We start from the raw sequence: 13,538 nt of genomic DNA, 5'->3' as shown, positions 1-13,538 counted from the left end.
TTTTCCTGATACTTTGATTTGGGCAACAATGGGCTCGAGCACAGGCAAGATGACTTTGCAGATGAGGTTGAGAAAACGATGTCAATTCTACATAAATAAACTTGGCGGAAGAAATGTTTCCCCATTCCCTTTATGAAATCATCATTCCCCTTAAAACAAGAAAAGGACATTTCAGACCAAGATTCCTCAGGAACAAACATCCTTAACAAAACATCCTCAAATGGATCATGGCTAGGGGAGATAATCTCGCATGATGAAGTGTCATTTTCCAAGTAGGAACGCTTCACTGGACATCTGAAAGCCAATCAATGTAATTTACCGCATTAACAGACTGAAGAGAGAATGCCAATTGGATAGAATTCAAAATGCATTTTAACAAAATTTTAAAAGCTCCCAGGAAATTGGGCATATAATATAATAGCTTCAATCTGACAAATACCATCCATGAAAAAGCTCTAGTTACTTTAGCTCTCAATAGTCTCAGCATTTCTAACTAACATTATAACGGGGGTCCTAGCCAATGCTCAAGGAACAAAAAATGTACACAATTCTAAGACATCAACCCCTAAAAAGCTATTAGGACTCAGTAAGTTTAACAAGGATACAGGATACTAAGTTAACCAAAAAATCAAATCAAATAAAAAACTCACTGCCCTCAAGTCGATTCCGCCTCAGTGATGCCCCCGTCGGTCTGAGACTGTAAATGTTTGAGACTGTAAATGTTCATGGGAGCAGAAAGCTCCATCTTTAGCCCGTGGAATGTCTGGCGGTTTTGAACTGCTAGCCTCGGGGTCTGTGGCTGAGTGCATAGGTAACCCACTACACCACCAGGACTCCTCGGGTCGCTCAGCAAAAAGGGGTGGTTGATGCTCAGTGACCTCATAGAACTCTGGACCAGGCTCCACCCTCCTCAACTCCTACATGACCCTCCCCCAGCCACACGTGACTGTGAGGTGGACACAGCGGACTTCCTGCCACTGTTTGCATCACTCCTTCTGTTCCCAGACTACCCCACCCCTCCCTACCTGTGTATATGCACACGGATCATGACGATGGCCCGGGATCGTCTCCCGAGTCCCACAGCCCCCAAGTTCAAGAAGAACAGACGTTGATGATGATGATGATGCCGTCCCCTCTCTTGCCCAGCTGTCTCGTGGTCACCTTTTATGTTTGGCCTATCATCCACCTCATCTGGCACCCCTTGAACTTGACCCCAAGGGCCAGTGTGCCCCACATCCCCTGCACTAGGCCTCTGGATGTCTCCCCGCTTGAGGAAGGGTGTTGGCAGTACTGGATTATCAAAAGTATCAAACGCAGTTCAGTGACATCTCCCTTCAAGTGGCACTCAGGGCATGTGCCTGATCTGCACGCACATGCGCGCGCGCGCACACACACACACACACACACACACACACACTTCAGAACTGACATGCCTATTGGGTAGCCCATCTCCAAACACCCAAGCAGACAGCGATCGATCAACTTGGCTGGCCTTTCTCCTAATGCCTCTCTGAAGAACAGCACTGCCCCTCCCCCAGCGCACATTTGCCCACCTGTCCCCCAAGGCTCTCCCTGCCCCACTCCACCCAGGACTTCCCCAAATCCTACCTGTGTCTCACGCAAAAGGCATTGTCCACTCCTCAACCCTGCTCCTGAAATCCAGGGGAAACCTCTTTGTGGGAGGCAGTTCTGTCTTCTGCTGGAGGCTCCGGATACAGTGAGCAGCAAGCACTTCCTATCTATGCCAAGAGGCCGAAAGAGGAAGCCCAGAACCCAAGTCTGTTTCAGCACATCACCAGCTTCTTAGAACTGGGGATACCACGCTGTCAATATTTTTGTTGCCAGCTGACAACGCCGTGATGTCAACTAGGCAAATTTCTCTTCGAAGTTCTTCTCCCCCAAGCTTGTCTTCCTGTAAACTCCGCCCACACTTCCAGCCTGGGTTCAAACAGGCCTCCTCCAGCAGACAGGTGCCAGCCCCAGAGCCCAGAGTCTGAATCCTGGCTCCGCTACTTCTGAAGTCGCCTTATCAAAGTCCCTGCAGCTAACTCCTGCAAGCCTCCTGCATCTGCCTCTGGAAGACGGTTGTCTTACAATCCCCAGAAGGCTTTGGTGGGAACGGCGCCTGGTACATGATGACCCTCCAGGGTGTTGGCTGAAATCCCTTGGATTCTCCTGGCTCCCATTTTAGTTATTTTGCCCCAAACCTTGGTACAGAGGTGGCCCTTTGGAGAGTGTGGGAATGGAAGGATCCACGGGTGAAGGATGGAGAAGCTTCCCAAGGACAGCAGCTCCAGAGTGTGTTCCTTGCCTGGTCTGTCCAGCCTGGCTCAGGGCACAGCATGCTGACCAGGCAGGTGAACTTGGGGACAGAAAGAGCAGGGGTCTGCCACGTGCAGACCAAGAGCATGAGATTCGGGCGTATTCACACAGAACAAGCTCACAGCAGAAGCGCTGAGCTAAGGGGGTAGTCAGGGCCTTAGGAGTTGTAGGAAGGGCATGACCCTTTCTCCCCCAGGCTCCTGGGGCTGACGTCTGAGCTGGGCAGCCTTGTGGATACAGAATACCCAAGTTCCCATCTTTGCTTCTGACCCAAGACTTGGTATTTTCGATCGCTCGTGTGCATGTGGACGTGGGACAAGGGAGACTAAAGAAGAACCCATGCGTTTGCCTTGTGGCGTTGGAGAAGATTGCTGAAAGTACCACAGACTGCTGAAAGGACAGACTGATCTGTCTTGGAAGAAGTACAGCCAGCGTGCTCCTTAGAGGCTTGGTCTGACCTACTTTGGACATGCTACCAGGACAGCGCAATCCCTGGAAAAGGACACCATGCTTGGAAGGGTACAGGGGAAGTGAGGAAGAGGAAGGCCCTCAACAAGATGGACGGACGCAGGGACTATAACTGAGCGTGTGGGCTCACGCACCAGAGCAATTGTGAGGATGGCAGTGTTTCTTTCTGCTGTGCATAAGGTTGCTCTGGGTCAGAACCGACTCCACGGTGGCTAACAGCAGCAACAACATCTTCGGTCCAAGGAGCCCTTTGTAGGCTCAGGCCGAGCTCTCTGCCTGGCCGGGTGCCCTGGAGTACCCCACTCTCCATCTCTGAGTCTGACTCCATCTCCTTGAGAGAATGAAGCTATTGAACAGGCTGTTGGTCCCCAAGCTGCTCAAACTAACTTAAAGGCTGGTGGTTTGAACCTCCCAGAGTGGGGGTGGGGAGGTTGGGTGCCCAGGGAAGAAAGGCCTGGTAATCTATTTCCATAAAACACACAATCCAGAAAGGCCCATGGGCCAGTTCTGCCCCTAACATGTGGGGTCGGCAAAAGTCATAGTTGACCTGACCAATGTAAACAGGTGGTCTTGACCAGAGTGTGGTCTGAGCCCCAGCCCTGCAAGCCTGTGGATGTCCTTAACCCCAGCCCCTTCGGTTCTGCCCACCTCCCCAGCCCTGGGTCAGCAACAGAACAAGCAGAGCCCGGACCCTGGGCTGGAGGAGGTCAACTAGGGAATCAACACGCACAGCGGATCTTTGGCCACAGGAAGATGCCCATAATGTTCTCCGCCCCACAATGACAACCCTGACGCAGTGTTACTATTACAGATATTTGTATTCAAGCGATGAGTAAGGACCACAATCTCTCTGCCATAATCAGTGGCAGATTGCTCCTGGGACTCGACTCCCGCATCCCTGAGATCCGCAATAAATGCGCCCTTTCAGGTAGCTCCTCCGGCAATATCCCTAATCTCTCTGTGCACACAAGAAGGGACATCACTCGGGGAAATTTCCTGGTCATATGTTTCCAAAAGGCTTTCTATCCTCAGGATTAATGGTTCAGACAGATCCCCAGAGCCTTGCTTGGTCTTCTGCTTCTGAAATGTGGGTCGTCTGTAGCCACCATCTCTGAGCATTTCCCCTCTCTCTTTCTTCCTTTCTTTCCTGTTTTACATTTTAACCTTCTGAGACTCAAAAGCCCACCAACGGTACTCTGTAAAGGCTGCTGTTTTGAGGTTCAATAATGGAAATATGTCTTGAATGCCTAGCTTATCTTTAGCCATTCCTTCCTGTGTTAGGCAGGGATCTCTAGAGAAATGAAACTGGGACAATTATGAATAGATAGATAGATGATAGATAGATAGATAGATGATAGATAGATAGATAGATGATAGATAGATAGATTTATACAGCGAGAAGGAATGTAACACCTAACTAGTCCACACAGCAGTACAGAGGGCTCAGTTCAACTCACTTCTGTGGGACAGTTAATATACTGGAAGTCCTTCAACTCACATGGGCTGCCGGTCCAAGGTCAAGGAAGCAGACAACGGAGTCCTCCCTGGGTAAGGCAAGCAGAGTCTGCCCACAGGCAGCAAGCAGCAGGGTGGGTCAGCAACAGTCAGTAGCTCAGGAGCTCAGCGAAGTTGGTCCTGATGGCATACCAAACGCAAGCAATGCAAGGCGACAGGATCCACCAGCCTCAGGCTCAAGCGATGTACGCACCAGCAGCGTGGCGAAGCAGGTCTCGAAGGAGCCTCCAGCTCTAGCAACACAATCCGTGGGTTGGCCTGGCCCACAGGTAGTGCAGCTCACAGGTTGAGGCAGAGAACTAGCTCCAGCAGCAGCACCCACTCACACTCCAGCACGCTCGAATCACCAGAGAGCAAGAGAGGGGAGTGGTCCTTGCAGAGCCATTTATCTCTTTGCCCGCCAATCAAACTGTAACCTGATCAATCCCATGTGCTCCTGTGGGCCAGGTTGGCACAATGAACCTGGCTATCATACTTCCTTTCTTTGTGGTCTTCATAATCTTTGGACTGCATTCTCTTTGTGAAACTCTGGCACAAAACTCAAGCAAAAGGTTTTTTGCTTTCATAAGGTGTGTTGAACTGTCAAGTCATACCTTTTCTTGAAAGACCCAGGACCTACATGGACCTAAGTCACTAACACTTGTGATAATTATTTTTAAAATTTATTTCTTAACAGTTTTGTTGGCATATAATTCACACGATTCAATAGTTCCATCGTATTTTACAACAGTTGTACAATCCTCACTACAATTTGCTTTAGAACCTTTTCTACTTTCTTGTAATCATTGTGATCAGCTCCCCAATTCCCCCAACCTCCCCTTACCACACTCCCAAAAAACCTTTAATCTTGTCAGTGTCTCTGTAGATTTACTGGATTTCATACACCGATCCTGGAAAACTTATGTTAAAAAACAATATCGTTCTGCTTTCTCTTTGAAATAGAATTCTTAAGGGGATTCCATTTCATCTGAGGGACACTGCCACTCCAAGTTCTATAAAGATTAAAATTAGAACACAATTGTATTTTATCACTTGAGCTTTTGTTTTTGCTTAAAATTCATATAAGCATTTTGTTGGCTCCAACTCTCTATAATATTCTTCCTAAAAATTACCAAGAAATTATACTCTCTTAACATATGTATGGACTATCCATCTTTTCCCTTAGTGGGCTTTTATTACATTCATAATTGCCATCTTTCTTCGTAAAATTAATAGCTTTCACTATCATTCGTCATTACCTATTTTATACTGGAAATTAAAAATGTGGTGTGTTTCAACCAACTGATTCCATTTAGAAGTACAGAAACCAAAGCAGAACCAAACTCACTGCCACTGAGTCGATGTCAGCTCCTCGTGATCTCCAAGACAGGGTGGAACTGCCTCAGTGAATTTCTGAAACTGTAACTCTTGATGGGAGTGGAAAGTCCTGTCTTTCTCTCATGGAGCAGCTGGTGGTATTGAACTGCTGACCTTGCCGTTGGCAGCCCAATGGGTAACCCACTAAGCCATCAGGTCCCCAACGATGTACAAAAGCTGCATAGAAAGCACATGAGGAAATACACTAGAGGGAGAAGAAAGGGAGAGAAGTGGAGGGGCTGCCGATAGACTGGACATAAGGAACGCTAAGTGGTGGAGTCAGGGATGCCTACTTGGGTGATGAGCTAAAAAGGGAAAGTAAGAAAGTGGTAGCCGGGTGTGTAGTCAAGGGTTTAACCTTGCTCTAAAGGAGGTCTGGCCTTTGCGCTGGTTCTAGGAGGGCATCTCTAAGTCCTGGGAATGACCTACCTGTGAGGAGTGTCATTGTATGCCCGAGATCTTAGGGCCAGCTGGAGGGGAACAGGGTGAGGACTTTGGGGCACGTTGTGTCAGCTGGTCCCCCTGAGAAGCTGAAGATTCAGGTCAGCCCCCAAGGACAGCCAGCGGTGTCTACATGGCTGGGGCCAAGAAGAACCCTGTAGAGCAACTTCCCAATATGATGTCAAGTGTGTGCTGATTCCTGTCCCTCTCATACCCATCCCTTCATCTATTGATCCCCATCCACCCCCCCCCCCAGGTATCTCATAACACTTTGCGCATATTTTCTTGGACTTTGGGCCAACTATTTAACAGGAATAATTGTCACGAGCCCTTACCTCAACCAAGGATTATCCCACTTTAAGCTTCCTTCCTTGCTACCTCATGGACCCATTTCTAAAGAGAGTCCTCATTGTCCCACCCCCTTGTTACTTGTCTTTCTATTGCTACAGCCTGGCTTCTGCCCCTGGAGTTTCCTATCACCTGGTCCATGAGCTTACCTCAGCTTGACCTCTACGCTGCCGTGCTCCACCGGGTCCCCACTCCTCCCTCCTTGACAAGCTGTCACTTCTTATGTCTCTCTCCCCGCCCCTCTCTCTCTCCTCCCTCTCTGACAGCCTCCTCACCACCTGCTCCCTAACCTTGGGCCCCAGTGGTTTAGTGGGCTATGTACTGACCTATGGACCACAAGGTCAGCAGTTCAAACACACCAATCACTGGTGTGAAAGATGAGGCTGTCGACTCCCATAGAAATGCCTAGTCCAGAAACCCAAAGGAGCAAGTCTACACTGTCCCAGAGGATCCCTGGGAGTCAGAATCGATTCAATGGCAGGGAGCTTCTCTGGTCTCAGGCCACATGCCCCGCCTGCACCTTCTCAACCTGTCTCAGGCTGTAATCACTCCCAGGCAATCCCTTTCCCTTCCAGCAAGGGCAAAGTCCCCTTCAGGAAGCTCTCTCCTACACACCTGAGAGCCACATACCCAACTATCCCAGGACCCCTTTCTGGGACGGTCTAGAGCAGAGGTTCTCAACCTGGGGGTCACGACCCCTTTGGGGGTCGAACAACCCTTTCATATGGGTTATGTGATTCAGAACAGTAGCACAATGACAGTGATGAAGTAGCAACGAAAATACTTTTATGGTTGCGGGGTCACCACCACATGAGGAACTGTCTGAAAGGGTCGCGGCATGAGGAAGGTTGAGAACCACTGCTCTAGAAACAACTCAAATGTAGCATGTGGGATACTAGTTTGGCAAAGGTCAAAGATTTCCTCCCAAAACATGGCTACTCATGGGCAGGGGTGACCTGAACTCAAAATGGGGAAGTGGAGAAGAGCCCCAGGCCCCCAAGCCTGACCAAATGCGTTGTGTCAGGAGTGAGTCAAGGAGGCCAAGGAGACAGTTGCATGCTGTGACCACAAGACAGATAAGACCCCGCCAGCAAGGCAGACCGCCTTCCGGTTTCCAAAGATAAGCTCATGTGAACGAACATCTCCCAAAGGAGAACTCCCAGCCACGGCGCTGCAGCTGGGCTCCCCCGGTGCAGTCAGGCTCGGGAGGAACCCCACTCTGCCACGGAGCCGCCTGTCCCTGAAGCTGTTCCTTCATCTATGAAAAGGACACCGTGGGGTCATTTCTCCACCTCATTCAACGAGTCTGAGGATTCAAGGCATTAAGGATATCCCCTTCTGCCTGCCAGATGGGCACCACTCCACCTAGTGTCCTGTCGTTCTTGGGACCTGGCCACCAATGTGACCCACAATTGTTCCCTTTTCCCTGGATGCCTGTACCCACTGCCGTGGAGTCTATTCCAATCCACAGCCACCTCCCAACCATCGGTTCCCAAACCTATTTGGCCTCTTGTCCCCTTAAAAAAAGAAAAAAGATCAGTGCCCCCTCAGACTTTGTCCATCATCCAGGATGAAGCGGGGCTCTGCCCACCCCAGACCCACAGATACTAAAAAACCACGCTCACTTCGAATAGTGGGTTACGTGTTGGGCTGCCAACCGCGGGGTCAGCAGTTCGAAATCATCAGCCGCTCCGTGGGAGAAAGAGGAGGCTGTCTGCTCCCACCAAGAGTTACCGTCTCAGAAACTGACAGGGCCAGTTCTTCCCTGTCCTGTGGGGTCACTGTGAGTCGGCACCCACTCGATGGCAGTGGGTGAGGCCTCGGCCAATTTCCTAAGGGGAATCTTGAGGATGAGGAAAAGCCACCCAAGGGAGAGAAGGGTTTCTGTGGCTGTCATTCAAAGAGGGTGCAGGGGGGCCCTCAGGGGAAAGGCCTGTGTACGGCTCAACACAGCATCATTGAGAAGGGTGGGTATCCTCGCACCCAGGGAATGGGCTGGCTTGGAAAACTGCCACTGCTCCCAAAGTCTTCCTGGGATTCCCAAGTGGTTCAGCCAGGCTTGTCCCAGCCTCTCATGAGATGAAGAAAATCCTGGCTCTATCAGAGCTGGTTCAACTCCCAAGAGAAGTCCCTGTTTCCTGGAAATGCCATGAGGACATTCACAAGACCCAAGGGAACCGCGTACTCCTGGTTCAGTGGGGCAGGTGGACGTATCCCTCCCGGGGCCCTTGCACCAGTTACAGTGTGGCAGGAGCCATGCCACCCGCCCCCATTAGTGCCAACCAGAAAAGCAGAGGGAGTGGGAGACGGGTGGTGGAGGGCACCAGCGAGCCTCTGAAAGTCTTCCGAGTGTTTATTTTATGCCCACCCAAATAAAAGATAAAGACATCACATGCTATCGAGAGCGTGTGAAGCCAGGACAGAGCTGACTCACGAGTCTTGGGCGAAGCAGACCATTTCCTGGCCCTGCCCTGCCAGGCTCTGCACTGCGTCAGCTTAACCAGACACTTCAAACTTTCTCTTTGGGTTTTCAGGAAACTTTGGAATAAGTAAAACTCGGTAACTGGATGTCCAGAGTGAAAAATCACTCCGTGTTTGAAGCACAGCGTGGAAGGCAGAACTGCGGCATTCTGGCCTCTCCTTACCTTCCGGCTGGTGGACGGCTCGCTATAGTGTAGGGTCCTGATAGCAAAGCGAAAGGACCCTGTCTTTCAAGTCGGGAACCAAGTCAGGGCATCCAAGAAGCAGCCTGCCCACCCCAGACGCACAGACACTGAAATAGCACACTCACTCCCATTGAGTCCAGGCCAACAAAGAGGGCCACTGGAGGAGAGGGTGGAACTGCTCCTGCGGGGTTCCCAGCCTTTAACTCTTTACGGGAAGAGAGAGAACTCCTCTTTGTCCCAAAGAGCAGTTGGTGGTTTCAAACTTCTGACCTTCGAGTTTGCAGCCCAACCCATCCATCGCCGCACCACCAGGACTCCTCCCACTCATGCAGTGTCTGTCAATGTTTCCGATCTAGAGGGAGGGTCGTGTCTGCTCTGGGATTCTCTTTGAAACCATGCATTAGAGACCCTATCTAAAAAACTCCAGAGTCACTGCCATCCAGCCAATGCTGACTCATAGCGACCCCCTGGGGGTTTCACAGGCTCTAACTGTTGACAGGGGTAGAGAGCCCAGTCTTCCTCCCTTGGGGCTGCAGGTGGTTTTAACTATCGACCCCGTGGTTTGAAGCCCAAAGCGCAACCATTACCCCACCAGGGCTCCATAACCATCTAATACACATGAATTCTCCTCTGTGAAGATTGATTCTTTCACAGTGTAGGGCCAGCAGGAGAAAACGCAGAAGGATTATGATGTGCAGTGAGGCAGGGGTCCGGCAGGTGGACCCCACCCAGAGAAGTGGTTCTGGAGAGAGGCTGGCCAGCTTCTACCACTGCTGAGTGTGGACCCACTGGGCCTCCCTAACCCCTCGTCCCCAAGAGATTCACCAGCCCCTTCTCTCCCCAGGTGCTTATCTGCTGAGTCAGCCCAGTGCTGAGAAAGCCCCATCTCTGATGTCCTAAGACACACTCACCACTTCCTCTATCTCATCCAAGAAAGATCAGTTCAAAAGAACCAAGTTATGCAACACAGAGGAAGCAGGCCAGAGGTTCTGAGTACCCACCTTCTCACGACGATTCCCTGAAACTAGAAACCTGAGCCCCACCCAGCAGCCCCCATGGCCCGTGAGCCATGCTAGCTATGGGAGGAGACCACCGGGTCTCCAGTTCCCTCTCATCTCTGCTGGCTCCCTGGGCAGTGTCCAGGCTCCCCATGGCTCTGGGGGACCCAGCCCAACCTGTCCCTCAGCACCCAGATCTCCACCCCACTGGCCCTCAGTCACAGGCAGCCCCCTGAGACTTCAGCCTCCTCATGGGGTCCATTTGCCTCTCTTGGTTGAGTGGTGACTTGCCTCCTCTTGCTCCTGGGTCCCCCTCTCCTTGGCTCAGACACCTGTACCCCATTCCTTACCACTGAGTTGGAGGTTCGTGCCTGTGGTAGTTACATAATTTCAGGTGAACTTGAAGTGTAGGAGTAGAGTTAGCCTGTCAACAGGTCACAGCCTGATGGTGCCTCCTTGTGGGCGTGACCCCCTCATAAGGAGGGTCCTGGGAACCTCCCTTCTCCCTCTCTGCTTCACCTTCCTGCTGGCGATCCTCACTGACACCTGCCAGAGCCTGTGATACCTCCACTGCCATTGGCCTTCCTGAATGCTCCATCATCGCATGCAGCTGTGTGTGTCTGGAGAGGGGTTCATGGACCAGTATCAGACCTATGGAAGTGGTTTGGCTCGAGCTGGGATGTTTTCTTGATGTCCAATTATTCCTGGATATAAAGCTCTTTCTAACACATATATGAGTGTCAATGAATTTCTCTAGTCAAACCAGCCTATCACCCTCTGCGACCTGGATGTAAGGTCTGCTTTCTCCCTCAAACTCCCCTTCACTGCGGTCAGCACTCCTAAAGGGACTTCACAGAGACCCTATAGGACAGAGGAGAACGATCCTGTGGGTGTCCAAGACTCTACACCACCGGTTCTCAACCTGTGGGTCGCGACCCCTTTGGGGGTCAAACGACCCTCTCACAGGGGTCTCTGAGACCATAGGAAAACACATATTTCCAGTGGTCTTAGGAACCGAGACACTGCTCCTCTATCCATCTCCAGGAAGGTCCGCCACCTACGAGTACCCGGCGTGAAGACTGTTACCCATGCTACACCATGCTTCAAGACATTTCATTTCTTTGTCATAGAAAGAAATATTTCATAACATATAATGACATATTGTTTTTGTGATTCATCACTATGCTTTCATCATGTTCAATTTGTAACCAGGAAAAGACATCCTGCCTATCAGAGATGGACATGATGATTCATAGCAGTAGCGAAATGACAGTGATGAAGTAGCAACAAAAATAACTTTATGCTTGGGGTCACCACGACATGAGGAGCTGAATGAATGGGTTGCGGCCTGAGGGTGGTTGAGAACCACTGCTCCGACTCTTTACACCATGAGCCGGTATTCACCGGACGGCAGTGAGCGATGGGGCTTCTGTCTCTCTCGGCTTCCTTCTCGACTTCCATGCCCCTGGGAGTGTGAGCGCCATCTCCTGGGTTTCACTGAATGAGTAAAAGAAATGTTAATGTGGGGAGGGGGTGAAAGTACTGGTTTTCAATTTTTAAAAAAAATCAAGGACAGTTTAAAATAAGCTGCCATGAACTGTGAACGTCATACGTGTAGACATACAAAAGAGGCCGCTGCTGCTGTGTGGGCCCTGAAGCACAGCAGCCCCGGAGGACAGACCAGCGTGTCCCCGTGAGCTTCCCACGGCAGGAGCAGCTGACTGCATGTCCCTCTCGAGAAGCGGCGGGTGGTCCCCACAGCCGACCGTCACTCAGCAGCCGAGGACCTTAACCACCGCGCCACCAAGAGTCCTCACGTATGTCCTGGAGACAGCTCAAGCTGACCCTCTACTGGAAGTGAGAAGACAACAAGGAAATGTATTGTAGGGAGAGTTTGGGGGGGAAAGGACTGCTATAGTTTATTGTGCCAGCCTGGCCGATAAACACAAGTAGGATTAACTGAAGGGCAGAGGGATAAATGGCTTGGTGAGCCTCACCTTGGTTGTTCTGTGCCTCAGTTTTAAGGGGTACACTACCTGTGAGGTGCCTAGCCTGTGAACTGTGTCGCTGTAAGTTGAGGTCCCTTTAAGCCCACACGATTGGAATGTTCATCTCTGGAGCTGGGGACTGACAGCTGATGAGAGTTGGGGACCTGCCTTAGTGTTTGCTGCCTGGGTATATATAGCCCAGCTCTCTCTACAGAAGGGGACTGGCAACTGGCAGCTCTCAAAACTTGAAGGACTGCTAGTGTCTCACTGCTTTATAATTTAACTGTTAATTTCTTGTATTATCTATCTGTATATTATTTAACGGTTTATTTCTTGAATTATATATCTATCTTTATAAAAATATTTATATATAATTATTAGCAATCTGGTTTGTCTCTCTAGAGAACCCTGTCCAATACAAGGACACATCGCCACCACTACCACAAACACAAAGAAACAAACTCACAGCCGCCAAATCGATTCCAACTCACAGCGACGCTGTCAGTAAGGTCCCCAGCTGCAAACCAGACAGAGAGGTTTCATCAGGTGAGGTAAACACAGACTGTGTGCTCAGGGGGAAGTGGCTGGCAGTTCAACTTCCTTCAACATTTGATCTCCTAGCCGCCCTTGTCGGCCTCGAACCACTGTGCTCACAGTCAGGCTCCCTCTGTCTTCAAGTTTCAAGCGCTTGGTTACGGGCGGCGAGGAGTCTGCAGAAATGGACGGATGTTCCCTCCGAGTGGGAAAAGGAAGTCTGGCTCGAGAGAATCGGGCCATGAGAGCTCACACTTGGTTGATTGGCATTGACCTCCTCCCGGCTTCATCTTTACTTAACCTTATCCATTCTATTTCCTAATCTCCGTGGACAGGTTGATGTAAGGTAGTCTCCCAAGGACAAGCTGGGCAAACATTCTTGACAGACACGTGTTAGCAAAGAATTCCTAGCACACACTACACATTCTGACCCTGGCTGGTGGGGTCGTTTATTATTATGTGCTGCTGCGTTGATCTGACTTTTAGTAGCCCAGTAGCCCGATGCATGACAGGAGACACTGCCCGGGGAGCTGTATCACCCTCACAATTGTTCCATTGTTGCAGTACTGTGTCCGTCCATCCCTTCTGGGGGGTCCTCTTCTTTTTCATTGACTCTCCCCTTTCCCATGCATGATGTGGCAGTTACACAACTTCATGTCAACTAGATGCATCAGGATGAAGGGGGTGAGTCTAGCCTGTCAATCACAGCTTGGTGATTCCCAGCTTGTGGGCATGGCCTTCTCATGAAGATGCTGGCACTTCCTCTCTTCCTCCAAGGAGGCTGGGCACACTCTCTGCTTCACATTCCCGTTGACAAGCCACATGGAGCCACGCCGATAGCAGCCAGAGCCCTGGAGATGTGTCCCCTGCCACTGGACCCACAGGACTTTCCACCCACCAGC

The sequence above is a fragment of the Tenrec ecaudatus genome, chromosome 6, assembly GCF_050624435.1.
Source record: "Tenrec ecaudatus isolate mTenEca1 chromosome 6, mTenEca1.hap1, whole genome shotgun sequence".
NCBI lineage: Eukaryota > Metazoa > Chordata > Mammalia > Afrosoricida > Tenrecidae > Tenrec > Tenrec ecaudatus.
This window is presented reverse-complemented; position numbering follows the sequence as displayed.